This window comes from Hemicordylus capensis, chromosome 5 (genome assembly GCF_027244095.1).
Source record: "Hemicordylus capensis ecotype Gifberg chromosome 5, rHemCap1.1.pri, whole genome shotgun sequence".
Lineage (NCBI taxonomy): Eukaryota > Metazoa > Chordata > Lepidosauria > Squamata > Cordylidae > Hemicordylus > Hemicordylus capensis.
This window is the reverse complement of record NC_069661.1, coordinates 126,154,846-126,172,698: the sequence shown is the minus strand read 5'-3', so window position 1 is coordinate 126,172,698 and position 17,853 is coordinate 126,154,846. Positions and strand designations below refer to the sequence as shown.

The 17,853-nt window shown below is 42.8% G+C and overlaps 1 protein-coding gene across 6 annotated transcripts in view; it reads right to left on the bottom strand.

Annotated features, from left to right (window-relative positions):
* TSPAN9 (tetraspanin 9) overlaps positions 1–17,853 on the bottom strand; it is a 419,005-nt gene that overhangs the window by 123,476 nt on the left and 277,676 nt on the right. The window lies entirely within an intron of this gene.

The following is a 17,853-nucleotide window of genomic DNA, read 5'->3' as shown; positions in this document are numbered from 1 at the left end:
AACAGAAGGGGGCAGAGCAGTACCGCATAAAGAGCTGATGGGAGACTGTGCCAGCAGGTCAAAGAGTCAAAAGATAGATAGCATACATCAGGTGAGAGATTCAGCGTATAGGTGCTTATATGCCAATGCCAGAAGCCTCCGAGCCAAAATGGGTAAGCTGGAGTGCTTGGTGGCTAACGCAGAAATAGATATAGTGGGCATAACAGAAACATGGTGGAACAGTGAGAACCGGTGGGACACTGTTATCCCTGGATATAAACTCTATAGAAAGGACAGGGAGGGGCGCCTTGGAGGCACTGTATGTTAAAGAAGGCATAGAATCAAACAAGCTAGAAAACCTAGGTGGACTGGAGTCCTCCACAGAAACCCTGTGGGTGACAGTACAAGGCCGGAAAGGGAACGTGCTATCGCCCTCCTGATCAAAACACTGACAGTGACTGGGAGTTGCAGGAGGAAATCAGGGAGGTGTCAAGGAGAGGCAGGGCAGTAATCATGGGTGACTTCAATTACACACACACAGACTGGGTAAATTCACAGTCAGGTCAAACTGTGGTCAAATTTCTAGATACGCTAAATGACTGTGCCCTAGAACAGTTGGTCTTGGAACCGACCAGAGAGAAGGCAACCTTGGACTTAATTGTGAGTGGCACCCAAGACCTGGTGCATGAAGTCTAACACAGACATTTTGAATTTCAGAAGAGGAAACTTCTCTAAAATGAGGAGTATGGTGAAAAGGAAGCTGAAAGGGAAAATCAGGAGAGTCACTTCGCTCCAGAGTGCATGGAGTTTACTCAGAACCACAATACTAGAAGCCCAGTTAGACTGTATACCCCAAAAGAGGAAAGGTACCACTAGGTCCAGGAAGATGCCAGCATGGCTAATGGGTACTGTCAAGGAATCCATAAAAGGGAAGGAGACTTCCTTCCGAAATTGGAAGGCCTGTCCAAACAAAGAGAACAGAAAGGAACACAAACTCTGGCAAAAGAAATCCAAGGCAACAATAAAGGAGGCAAAAAGAGAGTTTGAGGAACATTTAGCTAAAAGCATCAAGGGGAATAACAAAAACTTCTTTAAATACATCAGAAGCAGGAAACCTGTCAGGGAGGCAGTTGGACCATTAGACAATGAGGGAGTGAAAGGGATTATTAAGTAGGATATGGAGGTTGCAGAGAAGCTAAATGAGTTCTTTGCGTCCATCTTCATGGCAGAGGATACTGAGCATATACCTTGTTCCTTAACCAGGCATTTCGGGGATGACAGCTAAAGAACTGAGCCAGATTGAAGTGACGAGAGATGATGTTCTAAACTGTCTGGAAAAACTGAAAACTAACAAATCACCAGGGCCAGATGTCATCCATCCAAGAGACCTCAAAGAACTCAAATGTGAAATTGCTGACCTCCTTGCTAAAATATATAACTTATCCCTGCAATCAGGTTCTGTACCAGAGGACTGGAGAGTAGCAAATGTAACTCCGATTTCCAAGAAGGGATCCAGGGGTGATCTGGGAAATTACAGGCCGGTTAGCTTAACATCCATTCCAGGCAAATTGATGGAAAGCATCCTCAAGGATAAAATTGTAAAGCACATAGAACAACAGGCCCTGCTGGGAGTGAACCAGCATAGGTTCCGCAAAGGTAAATCTTTCCTCACCAACCTTTTGGACTTCTTTGAGAGTGTCAACAAGTGTGTGGATCAAGGTGATCCAGTTGACATCGTATACCTGGACTTCCAAAAAGCTTTTGACAAAGTTCCTCATCAACGACTCCTAAGGAAACTTAGCGGTCATGGGATAAGGGGACAAGTACATGTGTGGATTGCTAACTGGTTGAAAGACAGGAAACAGAGCGTAGGTATAAATGGAGAGTTTTCGCAATGGAGGGAAGTAAGAAGTGGGGTCCCCCAGGGATCTGTACCGGGACCGGTGCTTTTTAATTTATTCATAAATGATCTAGAAGTAGGGGTAAGCAGTGAGGTGGCCAGATTTGCAGATGATACCAAACTCTTTCGGGTAGTTAAATCCATAACTGATCGTGAAGAGCTCCAAAAGGATCTCTCCAAACTGGGAGAGTGGGCGACAAAGTGGCAAATGCGGTTCAATGTTGGCAAGTGTAAAGTGATGCACATTGGGACGAAGAACCCCAACTTCAAGTATACACTGATGAGATCCGAGCTGTCGGTGATGGACCAGGGGAGGGATCTTGGGGTCGTAGTGGACAGCTCGTTGAACATGTCGACTCAATGTGCGGCAGCTGTGAAAAAGGCCAATTCCATGCTAGGGATCATTAGGAAGGGGACTGAAAATAAAACTGCTAATATTATAATGCCCTTATAGAAAACTATGGTGTGGCCACAGTTGGAGTACTGCATACAATTCTGGTCACCACATCTTAAAGAGGCCATTGTAGAACTGGAAAAGGTGCAGAAGAGGGCAACCAAGATGATCAGGGGCCTAGAGCACCTTTCTTATGAGGCTAGGCTACAACACCTGGGGCTATATATAGTTTAGAAAAAAGACGACTGCAGGGAGACATGATAGAGGTCTATAAAATCATGCATGGTGTGGAGAAAGTGGACAGAGAGAAATTCTTCTCCCTCTCCTATAACACTCACATTTTGCAAGGAGGTGATATTGAACAATGGCTAACAACTGGGAAAACTCATCTCATCATGAAAGACCCAGCAAAAGGTGCAGTTCCAAGTAATTATAGACCGATAACCTGCCTACCAACCATGTTCAAATTATTAACTGGAATAATAGCAGATGAAGTGATGCAACACTTATTAACTAACAAACAGCTTCCAGTTGAACAGAAAGGAAATTGCCCGAACACCAGAGGCACAAAAGACCAGCTGCTGATTGACAAAATGATTTTAGAAAGTTGCAAGAGAAGAAAAACCAATCTAAGTGTTGCATGGATTGACTACAAGAAAGCCTTCGATTCATTGCCTCACACATGGATACTAAAATGTTTAGAAATAACTGGTGTCAGCAAAAATATTCAGATATTTATTTAAAAAGCAATGAGCATGTGGAGTACACAGTTAACATTCAATGGTGAGACACATGGACAGGTGAGCATTAGAAGAGGCATTTTCCAAGGGGACTCACTATCTCCTCCGTTGTTTGTAATCGCCTTGACCCCACTTTCACAAATACTAAACAAAGCAAGCCTGGGACACCAAACATCTAAAACATCCAGTCAAATCAACCATCTGCTGTACATGGACGATCTGAAGTTGTATGGAAAGTCCCAGTCAGAAATCGAATCACTGCTAAACACTGTCCGTATATTCAGTAGCGATATAGCAATGGAGTTTGGACTAGACAAATGTGCTGCATTAATAATGAACAGGGGGAAAATAAGAAAAAACAGAAGGAATAGAACTGCCCAATGGAAGCAACATCAAGAACCTGGAAGAGAAAGAACATTACAAATACTTGGGCATTCTCCAGGATGATAACATCACACAAACTGAAGTTAAAAGAAAAATTGGAAGTGAATACATCAGGAGAGTTAGAAAAATCCTCAAGTCCAAACTCAATGGTGGGAACACCATACAAGCCATAAACACCTGGGCTATACCTGTTATCAGATACACTGCAGGAATAATAGACTGGACCCAGGCAGAGCTAGAGACGCTAGATCGTAAGACCAGGAAAATAATGACCATCAATCATGCTCTGCACCCCCGCAGTGATGTCGATAGGCTATACCTCCCTCGCAGCTCAGGTGGAAGAGGAATGCTGCAAGTTCATCAAACAGTAGAGGAGGAGAAAAGAGGCCTTGAAGAATATATCAAGGACAGTGAAAAAGATGCACTTCAAATGGTCAATAATGCGAAACTATTCAACACCAATGAAACAAAGCAGGCCTACAAGAAAGAACAAGTCAAGAACCGAGCAGAAAAATGGAAAAAGAAGCCCCTGCATGGTCAATATTTGCACAACATAACTGGAAAATCAGACATCACCAAGACCTGGCAATGGCTTAAGAATGGCAACTTGAAGAAAGAAACAGAGGGTTTAATACTGGCTGCACAAGAATAGGCACTAAGAACAAATGCAATAAGAGCAAAAGTCAAAAACAACAACAACAAACAGCAAGTGCCGCCTTTGTAAAGAAGCAGATGAAACAGTGGACCACCTAATCAGCTGTTGTAAAAAGATCGCACAGACTGACTACAAACAAAGGCATGACAAGGTAGCAGGGATGATACAATGGAACATCTGCAAAAAATACAAGCTACCTGTAGCCAAACATTGGTGGGAGCATAAAATTGAAAAAGTTGAAGAAAATGAAGATGCAAAAATATTATGGGACTTCCGACTACAAACAGACAAACATCTGCCACACAATACACCAGATATAACTGAAGTCAAGAAGAAAGAAAAACAAGTCAAAATAATTGACATAGCAATACCAAGGGATAGCAGAATAGAAGAAAAAGAAATAGAAAAAAAAAATCACAAAATACAAAGATCTACAAACTGAAATTGAAAGGCTGTGGCAGAAAAAGACCAAAATAATCCCAGTGGTAATTGGTGCCCTGGGTGCAGTTCCAAAAGACCTTGAAGAGCACCTCAACACCATAGGGGCCACAGAAATCACCACCAGCCTATTACAAAAAGCAAGTTTACTGGGAACAGCCTGTATTCTGCGATGATATCTATAACAGCAGCAACAAAATTGACAATAAAATTCAGCCCTCCTTGGGAAGGACTTGGTGTCTGGATAAAACAAACGAGTCAATAACACCTGTCTGACTAAGCAAGCAAGCAAATAAATAAATAGCTAGCCACCTCCAGCATCAGAGGCAAGATGCCTTTAAATACTAACTGCAGGGGAGCAACAGCAAGAGAAAAGGCATGCCCTCACTTCTTGCCGGAAGGCTTCCCAGGGGCCTTTAGTGGGCAAGATCCTGTGTGAAACAGGATGCTGGACTGGATGGGCATTGGACCTGATCCAAACGGGCTGTCCTTATATCCCTAATTCTCAACATTTCTTACTGAAACTGACTTTTCTTTCAGTTTTACCTTCTTTTTCTTTTCTTTTTTAGTATTTCTCTCACTAAAATCCTAAGGTTTCCACAAATAATATAGTACAACAGGGGTCCTAAAACTTGGGTCCCCACATGTTGCTGGACTACAAATCTCATCCTCTTCAGCCACATTAGCCTTTGACCATTGTGGATAGAAACAATTGGACTTGTAATGTAATAATATCTGAAGACCCACATTTGAGAACCTCTGCAACACATCGTTTCTAATGTGAACAAAACAAGTCAACCCTTACCAACTAAGCAGTGGGGCACAACCATAACTGTGTAATTTATCCCCACAGGATGTGCTGATAATCCTTAAATATTAAAGGGCAGGACAAATTCATGGAGGGCAGACCTATCAACAGCTATTAGCAATAACAACTAATCAACTAAACCATGGTCAGATTACCATGAATGAGCCAGGAGAGCCATGGGCTCCTGTATTCCCCATTTCATCCCTGCTTCTCACCCAGGTGGTGGAGAAGATAAAAGCTTCTGCCTTCAACTTTAAAGTAACCACAGCTCTGTGTGGCATCTGAATTAGGGTAACTGTGATTAGCTTTAACTATGGTTTGTTCCCAGACCATTAAGGACTTGTGATCCGAACTCCCTGACATTAAAAAAGGAGAAGGGGAAGTTTCTCCCAAGCTCATTTACAGTAGTCTAACCAAGGTTTAGATAAGTATTTGAATCTGCCTTCCATGTTTAGAGGAGATGTATCTTTGAATATTGAGTCCTGGGGATGAATAATAGGTTTGGTATTGCTATCATTCTCAGCTTGTCAGCATTCTGGAGGCATCTGGCTCGCTGCTGTTGAAAAAGCAGTGCTGAATGATGGACCTTTCATTTGATCTAGCAATGAAATTCTTATGTTCTTAACTGGGAAGACACTTGTACAACTACAATAATCCCTGTGAAGTCATATTCAATGCACTTGACTAATACAATGAATGGCATGCAATTTTGCAGTTTAAAAGGTGGCAAATCTAATCAGAGGATGGAGCACTTGCAGGTGAACAAAAAAATTAATTTGTGCAAGCAGCAGATCTTTTCACCCCTCAGCAATGTGACAGGTGAAACTGTGTGCAGAGGTGCACATAGGTAATTTTGTGTTTTGGGCAGTGCACAAATGTAATAAATAGATAGATAGATAAGGAGCCTGGACCTAAAGGCCTTTGGAGCGGGCCCTCCTGCTGCAAGTTAAGCATCATCACCTTTGAAGCCCCCTCAAAGGCCTTTAACATATTCCCATCCCACATATTTATTTATTCACTCCCCGCCGTCTCTAAAGCACCCTGCACAGGTCACAATCACACTCAGCTGAACAGCACAGTGTGGGCCAGCGGTGACCACGCCACCGAGAACAGACTAAAGAGGATTTGGGGGGTCCCAAGGGTTGTGAAGGCCCTGGACTTCAGTCCCAAGGTCCACGGGTAAGAGCGCCACTCACCGTGTGATCTGAAAATCTGCTTCTATGCAACTATTAAAATACAAGAGCCCCATTCCCCAAAAGTCCAACTGGTGGGTCAAGACCGGGCCTGCTCAACTTCGGCCCTCCTGCAGCTGTTGGCCTACCGTTCCCATAATCCTTGGCTATTGGCCACTGTGGCTGGGGATTATGGGAACTATAGTCCAAAAACATCTAGGAGGCCAAGGTTGAGCAGGTCTGGTCAAGACCTACAATTGACTTGCACTTGACCTAAGGTGGGTCACACCAGTACGAACATCGTTTTCTTTTCTCTGTGTGTGTGTGTGTGTGTGTGTGTGTGTGTGTGTGTGTGTGTGTGGTATTTTTTTATGGGGATGAAGGAAGAACAGGGTGGGGGGAGAAAAGAAACAGAGAGGTAGATGAGCAGGACAAATACATTTGATGAATAACGTGGATCCTGTATATGTTGAAGCTGGTCAGAAAATATTGAAGACTGCTGCTGTATTTAATTTATCACCCAACCAGTGGCACCAAGTCCATGCAAAAACATCTTCTGACATCTGGTGTACAGTACAAAAACATGTTCTCTGAAGAAACAACCAAGAAAAAGTAATAACAGAAATACCCTCTGGAGGTGTTTCGGGGTGGGGGTGGGGGCGCCAAGAAACATGCTGAAGTAAAGTCTAATTTGGATTTATGGCAGCAGTGGATTGTGGAGTGAATTTTCTGCAATACTTAAGCTTTTCAACAGCATATCCTACTCCAATCACGATGCAAAGTTTAGAATGGGATTGGAGGATGGGGGAGAAGGGATATGATGCTTTCATTAAATCACTCGTTTATTATTCACACCACAGGAATACTGAATTAGACTGGCAAAATGAATCAATCAGACAGAAAAGAGCTATTCTCTGGAGTAAGCATTAATCAGTCCGACAAGCTGTCACTAAGGATCGGGTCAGCCGTGCAACACAGCATTTGAGTGGCAAGCGGGGGGAAACACATACCCAGGAATAATGAAATAAGGGATACTTCAGCCATTCAAATGTGCCCCACAGAAGCTTGTGTTGAGTTGTCTGGTGTGGCATAGCTACAGCTTCGCATGCCAGACTCCCAGGGACAAATGAGCATCAAAGCATCTTCTCCAACTATATATGTTCTGAAAAATGGGCTGTGATAGCTCTGAAGAGGGCAAAGACCAGGCATCCTGGCAAAATGATAGTTCAGGTTTAATGTAGCACATAAAAAGAAAAAGAGACTCTGCTAAAACATACAAAGGGGCTGAAAGTAGGACACATGTCAAAACAGATGCACAACTTAGAAACTGGCAGCCAAAGGAGAGCCAAGGGTTCCCCCCCCACCCCCGCTTAGATGGCATTCAGTCGCTTTTTAATTCTAGCAATAGCAATAGCAATAGCACTTACATTTATATACTGCTCTATAGCTGGAAGCTCTCTAAGCGGTTTACAATGATTTAGCATATTGCCCCCCAACATTCTGGGTACTCATTTTACCGACCTCGGAAGGATGGAAGGCTGAGTCAACCTTGAGCCCCTGGTCAGGATCGAACTTGTAACCTTCTGGTTACAGGGTGGCAGTTTTACCACTGTGCCACCAGGGCTTCTACCAAGATACACACACACACACACACATACACACACACACACACACACACACACACACCAACCAGGCTACACGCACAGAGTTGCTATCTTTTTCAGAGTTAGGGCAGTGCGGTGGCTAAAAATCTGGACAACACTTGAAGAAGCCCTTAGTTTGAAACTCGCTGCCACAGCTGTGAACTCATCAGGTGACCTTAGCTAAGTCACTTCCCGTCTATGAAGATAGCAATATTGATCTACCTGAGAGGGTTGTTGTAACAATTACAAGATAATCCACATGAAATGTTTTGACGAATCCCAAATGCTCTATAAACATAAATAGTTTTCTTAACTGGGGCTTAATTTATGGGCTATCTAAATATCTCTATCTCTATATAAAATTTAGATAGCCCATAAATTAAGCTCCAGTTAAGAAAACAGCAGAAACTAAATTATTAGATGTTGGAAACCTCTTTTTTCCAGTCAAGGCTCAATCCTGAAGCATGCCCACCTGTATATAGATTGTACAGTAATCAATATTTGTTTCACTTTATAGTCATGTGGAGGCCACTTCTCCATGGAGATAGCACATATGTCTGTGACATATATATAACCTCGTTCTGGATTAAACTCCCGCAGAGTGTAAGAACAGTTCCATACTTTGGGAGTACTCTTGGACCCGGGTCTCACTCTGGTGCCTCAGGTTGAGGCTGTGGAGAGGAGCACTTTTTACCAGCTGCGATTGATTTGGCAACTCTGCCCGTTCCTTGAGGAGAATGACTGGAAAACAGTGGTGCAGCAGCTGGTAACCTCTAGGTTGGACTACTGCAATGTGCTTTATGTAGAGCTGCCTTTGTACAGAGTTCATAAACTTTAGTTAGTTCAAAATGCGGCAGCTAGATTGGTCTCTGGGGTATCCTAGAAAGACCACATTTTGCACAGGCTGCCGATATGTTTCTAGGCAAAGTACAAAGTGCTGGTTATTACATTTAAAGCCCTTGAATGGCTTAGGTCTGGGTTTCGTGAGAGAGTGCCTTTCTCTACAAGATTCCAATCACTCATTAAGATCATCAGGAGGGGTCCGTCTTTGGGCAAACTGGGATTGGGTCTTCACAGTTGTCACTCCTAGGTTGCAGAATGTACTCCCCATGGATATAAGAGGTTTTATCTTCCTTGGAGGCCTTCTAGAGAGCCTTAGGACCCATCTTTTTAGCCTGGCTTTTAATATCTGATTTTGATTTTAATCTGGTTTTTTTTCTTTTCATTTTTATTGTTTTTTATGTGTTTTTTATTTTAACGTAAACCGCCCTGAGCCACTTTAGGCAGGGTAGTATATAAATTGAATGAATGAATGGATGGATGGATGGATGAATGAATATGTGCATGTGTGTGAAAATACCACCTGAAAATGGGTGAGGCCAATCATATAGGACTTTTTGACTTGATTGGCACGCTCTCTCCTAGTAGGGTGCCAAATGGGTGGGGAAGACACATGAGATTGACCCCACTCATGTGGTTGTGGTATTCACACATGTATATAGTACAACCACATAAGATATCACCAAGGAGCTGCAGCTCTCACACAGCCCTGTGTGGCTCAGATGCAGCTCAGGGTTTATGTGAATGGAGTGTTACTCACAAGTAAATTTTTGAAGGATATGGCAGAAAAGGCAAAATGACTCAACTCAACTGGAAACTAGCTGACATACTTAGAGCAATGGGGCCATCACTGCGGAGAAGAGCATAAACACTAGTGTACATTCACACCTACAATATAACATTGTAAACAGGCAGTACATGTGGACAAGTCACGCAATCCTTCCTCTTTTAAAAATGTGGAAAATGATCATGTAAAATTAATTTTCAAGGTATTTTTAAAATACCTTACCTGGGCCTAGAGACTCTGGTAGTGGACAGTACACAAATATGTTAAATTAATAAATGTGTGTGCATATAGCTCACATGCATCACATATTACATTATGCATGTGATGTACACAGGCCGCCAATCCTGAGAACTGAAGGACTGTTCCAGTAAGTATATGAATCAGCCTATAGGTTAAACCTAGAACAATCTATATCTATACTTGTATGGTTAGCGGCCATGGTTTTCATCGTTTGGAAAGAAGAGTTCCCTAGTTCTTCCCCCTCAGAACTACACTTTCCAAGACTCCCCAGGAAGACAGAATAACAGTTAAACATCAGCACTTATATGTTTCCTTGGCAAATATTCCCAACCTGTATTTTATGAGGTACCACAAATGTGGAAGGAAGAAGAACATTTATGGAGAATAATCTTGCCAACTCTTTACTACAAATGCCCACTTAAGACCATTTCACCCTGCGGCAGGCCTCACTCCTGGCCTTGGAGTCCAAATGGGGTGGAGTAGGGTTGAATGAGCAAAAAATGGCCTGGGAAGCATATGCAAGGGAGACTTGGTGGGTGTGGAAAAAGAATCCTCTTTCCCATCCACCAATCTGCCCTGGTAAATATCCCCCCATGTACACTACCCCCATGTTTGTCTCAAGGCATGTAGCTCCACCCCAAGTCTGTATAATAAATGCACCCGCAGTCTTTATCTTAGGATTGAGGCCCCCCAGAAATGAATGTGTTTTACCAGAGGCAATCAAGGCAAATTTATAGTGGTCGATTCCAGTCCTGGCCTCTTTATTTACCTACATCGTCCGCACAGCACATGTCCTCAAAGGCTGGGGGGTTGCAGTCATAGTCGCTCTATACAAGAATGGTAACAAGGATAACCCAGCCAATTATCGTCCAATCAGTCTGTTAAGCATAGTCAGCAAAATGTATACAAAACACCTCAATTGGAAATTCCAGGAGTGGTTAGAAACAGAGGACTTTCTTGGCAGGTACAAGCTGGCTTTAGGGAAGGGTGCTCTACAGTTGATCAGGCGTTGGTGCAGCAGCATTTAGTGGCAAAATATTCTGGGAGATCTAAGTCCACATTCGTGAACTTTAGGTTCACGTTTGATTCTATTTCGAGGTCAATTCTATTTTAAAAAACCATTAAAGCAACCAATATAGATAGGTGTTTGCGTTTACTTATTCAAAAGCTGTACTCTAATAACTCATTACAAGTAAGATGTAACCCACAGGGGTTGTTATTGAATGCAATATCTGTGAAGAAGGGAGTCAGACAGTGTTGTATTCTGGCCCCCAGGCCTCTCTCTCTCCAATTTTTTATATTTCCTCGTTGGCCACTAGCCTGGATAAGTCAGTTTCATGCTCCAATATTGGCAGGTACCCTTTTGCTTTATGAGACACTGCCATAACTTCGCACACACCAATTGGCCTGAAAAGAGCTTTTAGAAGCCTCTCATAGTATTATTTGGAAAATCAGCTGGAGATTAATGACCAGAAAATGAAAGCTATAATATTTCACCAAAGGGCGTCAGAAAATAAATTGGTCAGTTGGGGGTAACAAAACTGAACAAGTGTGGAGCTTTAGATATTTGGGGGTAGTTCACAGTGCTACGGGCTCTTGGAAGCTCCACATCAGTAGTGCCATGCAGTCAGCTCAGAGGAGCTCCAGAGATTCTTAAGATTCTTCTGTGGCAAAGGAGGGGAATTGATACCAGCTGCCCTGAAGCCGTTTGAGGCCAAGATGGCCCAAATTTGATATGGCGCACATGTAGGAATTTACATCAAGCATAAGGAGATGGAGACTGTCCAAACTGGATTCTTGAGGGCAATTCTTGGTGCACATAGATGCGTGTCCAATGTAAGTTTGAGGTTGGAGACAGGGATTCTAAGAGTGGAGGCAAGGCCATGGAAGCTGATGGGCAACTATTGGTTAAAGCTCAAATTGTGTCCTGTGGGTTTGGCCCCTCTGGTGCTTGCTGGCAATTATAAATCAGGTTGGGAGATGGAACTTTGGGAGAAATGTTTGTCCAGGCCCAGAGGGTTTTTGCACAGAGACTAAAGGATGTAGAACACCAAAGGGATCTTAGTATGATCTCTGAACTCAGTTGAGAGTATTATGTAAACATGAGCTGTTCTACAGCAAAATATCTATCATTACTTACCTGCAGTGTTCCCTGTAACAGAGATTCCCAGATGTTGTTGACTACAACTCCTATAATCCCCAACCAATGGCCCCTGCAGCTGAGGATGCTGGAAATTGTAGTCAATAACATCTGGGAATCCCTGTTACAGGCAACACTGCTTATCTTCCTCAAGTTATGTAAAGCATTCTTAAGAGCCAGATTTGATGTGCTCCCCTCAGCAGTACTTTTTGGCAGGTATAATAAAACACCTCAAGCCAATAGGATCTGTCCTTGTGGTGCAGGAATGCTTGAGACAGTACAACATGTTCTTTTGTACTGCTCTTTCTATAAATACTCACGTGCCAGCTTGATTACACTCTTGTTACTGAATAGGCCAGGTAGGGACGGGTCTTACTACACACGATTGCTCCTCTCTGAGTGTGTAGATATTACCCGAAAGGTAATATCTTTTGCTTGTCAGACATGAAAATCAGACAACAGAGGACTGCCAGTGAGATGTAACTTGATCTTGCTACCATTATTATATTTAAATTGATTTGTTGTACCTATTGTATTGCATTATATTGTATTGTCTATGGTGGGTGTATTTTGGCTTATGTGTATCTGATCACTGATCGTAAATAAAGTGGTTGTTCTTTATTTTAGGATTGAGCAATTGAGGTCCCATGGACAAATTCAGCACCCTTAAGCTTCTCCATGTGTCCCCTTGCAGAGCTCATGATCTCAAGGAATTCTCTCCTTTATTATGTACCTCAAACACTTTCTCCCAAAGTGAGATATGAGCGAAAACACCTTTAATCTTCCTGTCCCCCACAAGCAGACACATTAATGTGAACAGTAACACTCACTCCCATGCACAAGTCAAGAAACAGGCAAAAGGGAGTAAGCAGCTCAGGTACACAATCAGAGAGAGCCCAGTCACAGCCTCTACTGCTGTTCACACTGGGAAGACTGGAGTCAGAGAGTCCTCTTCCAATGTCTCAGCACAGCGATGGATTGAATGAGTGGGCAGTGTTTATTTTGTTGGCCTTTTAGACCTTGCTTAATATATTCTGGATTGGTAAAATAGCATACATCTCCACAGATAAGCAGCAACACATACATCAGAAACCACCCACCATCTGATCTGCATGATCTCTAATAAGGACAGAAACGTCCAATTCAACAGAGGTAGGTAGATCAGCAATTGGCAGCTCTAGTAAATCTAATGACACAAATAGCAAAGTGTGCAATCAATAAGCTCCACCAGAGAACCCAATCTATACACTCCACCTTCTCCACAAGACAAGTAATAGAAAGGATCAATGATTCTGTTCTTGTCAGCACTTGAGCTGACTGTGCATCCAAGGCTAGATGGAAGCTTAAAACCTAAATGTGACTCAGGCACAAAACTGCTACAAAAAGCACAATGTGAATCAGAGAATTTTAAATATTTTTGCTGAAGTAAGTGAATTCCAAGACAGGCTTTTTGTAAGCATAAGGAGGAAAAAAGAAGTAATGCCTGCAATTATGTGGAACAATGCAGTGAAATGCCAAAGGCCATCACTGCCGCATGTAGATTACATAAACTGAATTGCTCAGAAGTATTGAAATGAACTCCTCATATTTCTCATGGCAAAATTAAGTCATTGATTCTTGTAGTCTTATTGCATAGCTTACTCCCTGATAAACATTAACAAGTAATTCAAATTCCTTGATTTATCTTAAATAGGGAGAAAAGAAATGCAGCTCCAGGAGTTGTCTTGTGCCGCCTTAGCAACTTGTTGAAATTCAGAGGACCCCAGCTTCATTTTTAAAAAATCACAAGTTGGAGGTGGTAAAGCTGAACTTAGAAACATGGGGGCTCTATATTGCAATACCTAATAAAATAAAATAAAACCAGAAGGTAAATAAAATGCCAAATATGAAGCATTTCTGTATCTTGTAATAGCCACCCACTTAATGAATCCTGAAAAGGTGCTTGCCACATTTGTAGTCCACAATTCCTGAATTAGAATACTGTTCCAGGGGCTTTCAAACTGCCTCTCCCAGGGTATCCTTTGTCTATTGACTGACTGCCCAGAGTCCTTGCATTCAGTTTTTGCAGGGCTCTAGTCAGGCTGCTGAACTCCACCATTGTCCATGCAACCTGAGTGTGTTGTAAACCAACACTGAAGGAAAAGATAAGGCCAGCATATTACCGTATTTTATGGACTATAAGACTCACTTTTTTCCTCAAAAAATATCCGCCAAAATTCAGGTGCGTCTTATATGTTTTAACAGTTTAATATGTTAAAACTCAGAAAAACTGGATTAAAATTAAGGTGCGTCTTATAGTCTGTAGCGCCTTATAGTCTGTAAAATACGGTAGTGCATCTGCTGAGCTCCACTGTCACTCTCTGTCTCCCCTTGTGCCTATAGAGTCATTCTCTCTTGTTCCCCACACAAATGGGAGTGCTGTCATCACAGGGCTTCTGGGGGGAAACTCGCACTTATAGATGGAGAGGTGCCTGAGGGAGGCAGCAAAGGAGCTTTGTCATTGCCTCTTCAAAACACACCAAGCCAATGAAATCCCTCATGAGTTTGGGGGGGGGGGCACCTAAATAGGATGAGATCCATAGAGGACACTTTATCAAGGGCTCCTTCCAATCTGGCGCTGGTCCAAGGAATTGATCATTTCTAGTGCAAATGTTGTGTGAAAGACAGGATTCTGAAAAGGGAATGCTGTTGAATGATCTTATTTATTTTTATTTATCTTCTATTTATCTATTATTTATCTTCTCATTGAGTAACCTATCATGATCCCAGCCCTTAGTGACTCCAAGTCTGACCCTGAAGAAGCAGCACCAGACTGAGCCCTAGGTCTTGACACCAGGTCAGAGTATGTGAGAGCTCCAGAAATGGAGCCCCTCAAGATAACACCCATAGAGCCTGACACCTACTCTGCTCAAGGTGACATCCTTGAAACCTGAGGCCCTGAGGAAGGCAGCTCCTCCTCTTCCACCACACTCCACAATACCTGCATGCCAGCACTGGCAACAGGCAAGGCAGGGTCAGCTGAGAGGCGGACTGACGGACTCCAGGCCAGAGGGTTGCATTTTTAAGGCTGCTGCTCTCCAGGCAGGGAGTTGGAGCCCAGTAGAGGTGGACTGAGCTCAGAAATATTTAAGAGATCTGGGGTGTTGTTGGATCAATGTATCCCCATGGACTTGTCCATGGTGCTGTATCCCAATTAGCCCTGCCTTGCCTGATCTTGTGGGCCCTGAGCTACAAGACAAGACAGAAGGAATCTCAAGGTTCCCCAGAACACGGTTTGAAAACCAAACTGCCTAAAAAATGTAGTACAAAATTAGTGCAACAAATCTACCCCTGTAGGTAGACTTCTTCCATATTCATATACACATTAAAGAGAATTAAGCAAAACCTGCACATTCCTGCATATTAACTAAGGCCCTCCAGTTAGAATGGGTCTCAATAGTGAATTTTGGTTTTGACAAGTTATTCGCTTATCTCTCATTGCTTTGTTCTCTTCCCTTTGAAAGCATTTTACTAGGGAAGCGGGGGAGGGGGGTACAAATGCTAAATTTCAGCTGAGGAGGGTATGCAAATTTAGAGTTTCCAACCTGAAAAGAGGCTTTGTGATATCTGGAAGTTTGCATAACCAATCCAACAAACTCTGGTTGAATAAAAAGTACTGCATTAATTCTTCTTTTATTCTAAAAGCAAAAAATGCAGAAAACAACGTATGCATGATATGAATCAATCAGTATAACAGGAAGGACAGCTTATATTGCCTATGGGGTTAACATTTACATTCATAGCATCACTGGTACAATGCAGTCATACAATTCCATTTTTCACAGCCTCACCAGTATTAAAATATCACCTTCCTGTCCCCTCTAGAGGGCAAAATACACATCTGAACATCCACCAATACTAAATTTACATCATTTGCAAAGTGCTGCTTCCTGGCAGAATCTGGAGCAGGGGAAGGCACATGTACCAGGCATTACCCAGAAGTCCAGCACAAATAGCACCCCTATGCACCCCGTCTTTTCCACTTGGCCCCAACCTGCACGTCACTCCTGTGCAGAGCATGAGTAGCTTGTACAGGTGAAACTCGAAAAATTAGAATATCGTGCAAAAGTTCATTAATTTCAGTAATGCAAATTAAAAGGTGAAACTGATATATGAGATAGACGCATTACATGCAAAGCGAGATAAGTCAAACCTTAATTTGTTATAATTGTGATGATCATGGCGTACAGCTCATGAGAACCCCAAATCCACAATCCCAGAAAATTAGAATATTACATGAAACCAATAAAACAAGGATTGTAAATTGAACAATATCGGACCTCTGAAAAGTATAAGCATGCATATGTATTCAGTACTTGGTTTGGGCCCCTTTTGCAGCAATTACTGCCTCAATGCGGCGTGGCATGGATGCTATCAGCCTGTGGCACTGCTGAGGTGTTATGGAAGACCAGGATGCTTCAATAGCGGCCTTCAGCTCTTCTGCATTGTTTAGTCTCATGTCTCTCATCGTTCTCTTGGCAATGCCCATAGATTCTCTATGGGGTTCAGGTCAGGCGAGTTTGCTGGCCAATCAAGCACAGTAATCCCATGGTCATTGAACCAGGTTTTGGTACTTTTGGCAGTGTGGGCAGGTGCCAAGTCCTGCTGGAAAATGAAGTCAGCATCCCCATACAGCTCGTCTGCAGAAGGAAGCATGAAGTGCTCAAAAATCTCCTGATAGACGGCTGCGTTGACCCTGGACTTAATGAAGCACAGTGGACCAACACCAGCAGATGACATGACTCCCCAAATCAACACAGACTGTGGAAACTTCACACTGGACTTCAAGCATCTTGCATTGTGTGCCTCTCCATTCTTCCTCCAGACTCTGGGTCCTTGGTTTCCAAATGAGATGCAAAAGTTGCTCTCATCAGAAAAGAGGACTTTGGACCACTGAGCAACAGACCAGTTCTTTTTTTCTTGAGCCCAGGTAAGACGCTTCTGACGTTTGTTGTTCAGGAGCGGCTTGACAAGAGGAATACGACATTTGAAGCCCATGTCCAGGATCCGTCTGTGTGTGGTGGCTCTTGATGCACTAACTCCAGCCTCAGTCCACTCCTTGTGAAAGTCCCCAACACTTTTGAATGGCCTTTTCCTGACAATCCTCTCCAGGCTGCAGTCATCCCTGCTGCTTGTGCACCTTTTTCTTCCACACTTTTCCCTTCCACATAACTTTCTATTAATGTGCTTTGATACAGCACTTTGGGAACATCCAACTTCTTTTGCAATTACCTTTTGAGGCTTTCCCTCCTTATGGAGGGTGTCAATGATGGTTTTCTGCACAACTGTCAAGTCAGCAGTCTTTCCCATGATTGTGATTCCTAATGAACCAGACTTGAGCTGGTTCATTTAAAGGCTCAGGAACCCTTTGCAGGTGTTATGGATTGATTAGCTGATTGGAGTGGGACACCTGGAGCCTAGACTGTTGATCCTTTTCACAATATTCTAATTTTCTGGGATTGTGGATTTGGGGTTCTCATGAGCTGGATCATCACAATTATAACAAATTAAGGCTTGACTTATCTCGCTTTGCATGTAATGCGTCTATCTCATATATCAGTTTCACCTTTTAATTTGCATTACTGAAATTAATGAACTTTTGCACGATATTCTGATTTTTCGAGTTTCACCTGTATGTTGGAGCCACTGGGAGGAAAGAGAAGTGCAAAGAGAGAATATGGGAGGTGCACAGGA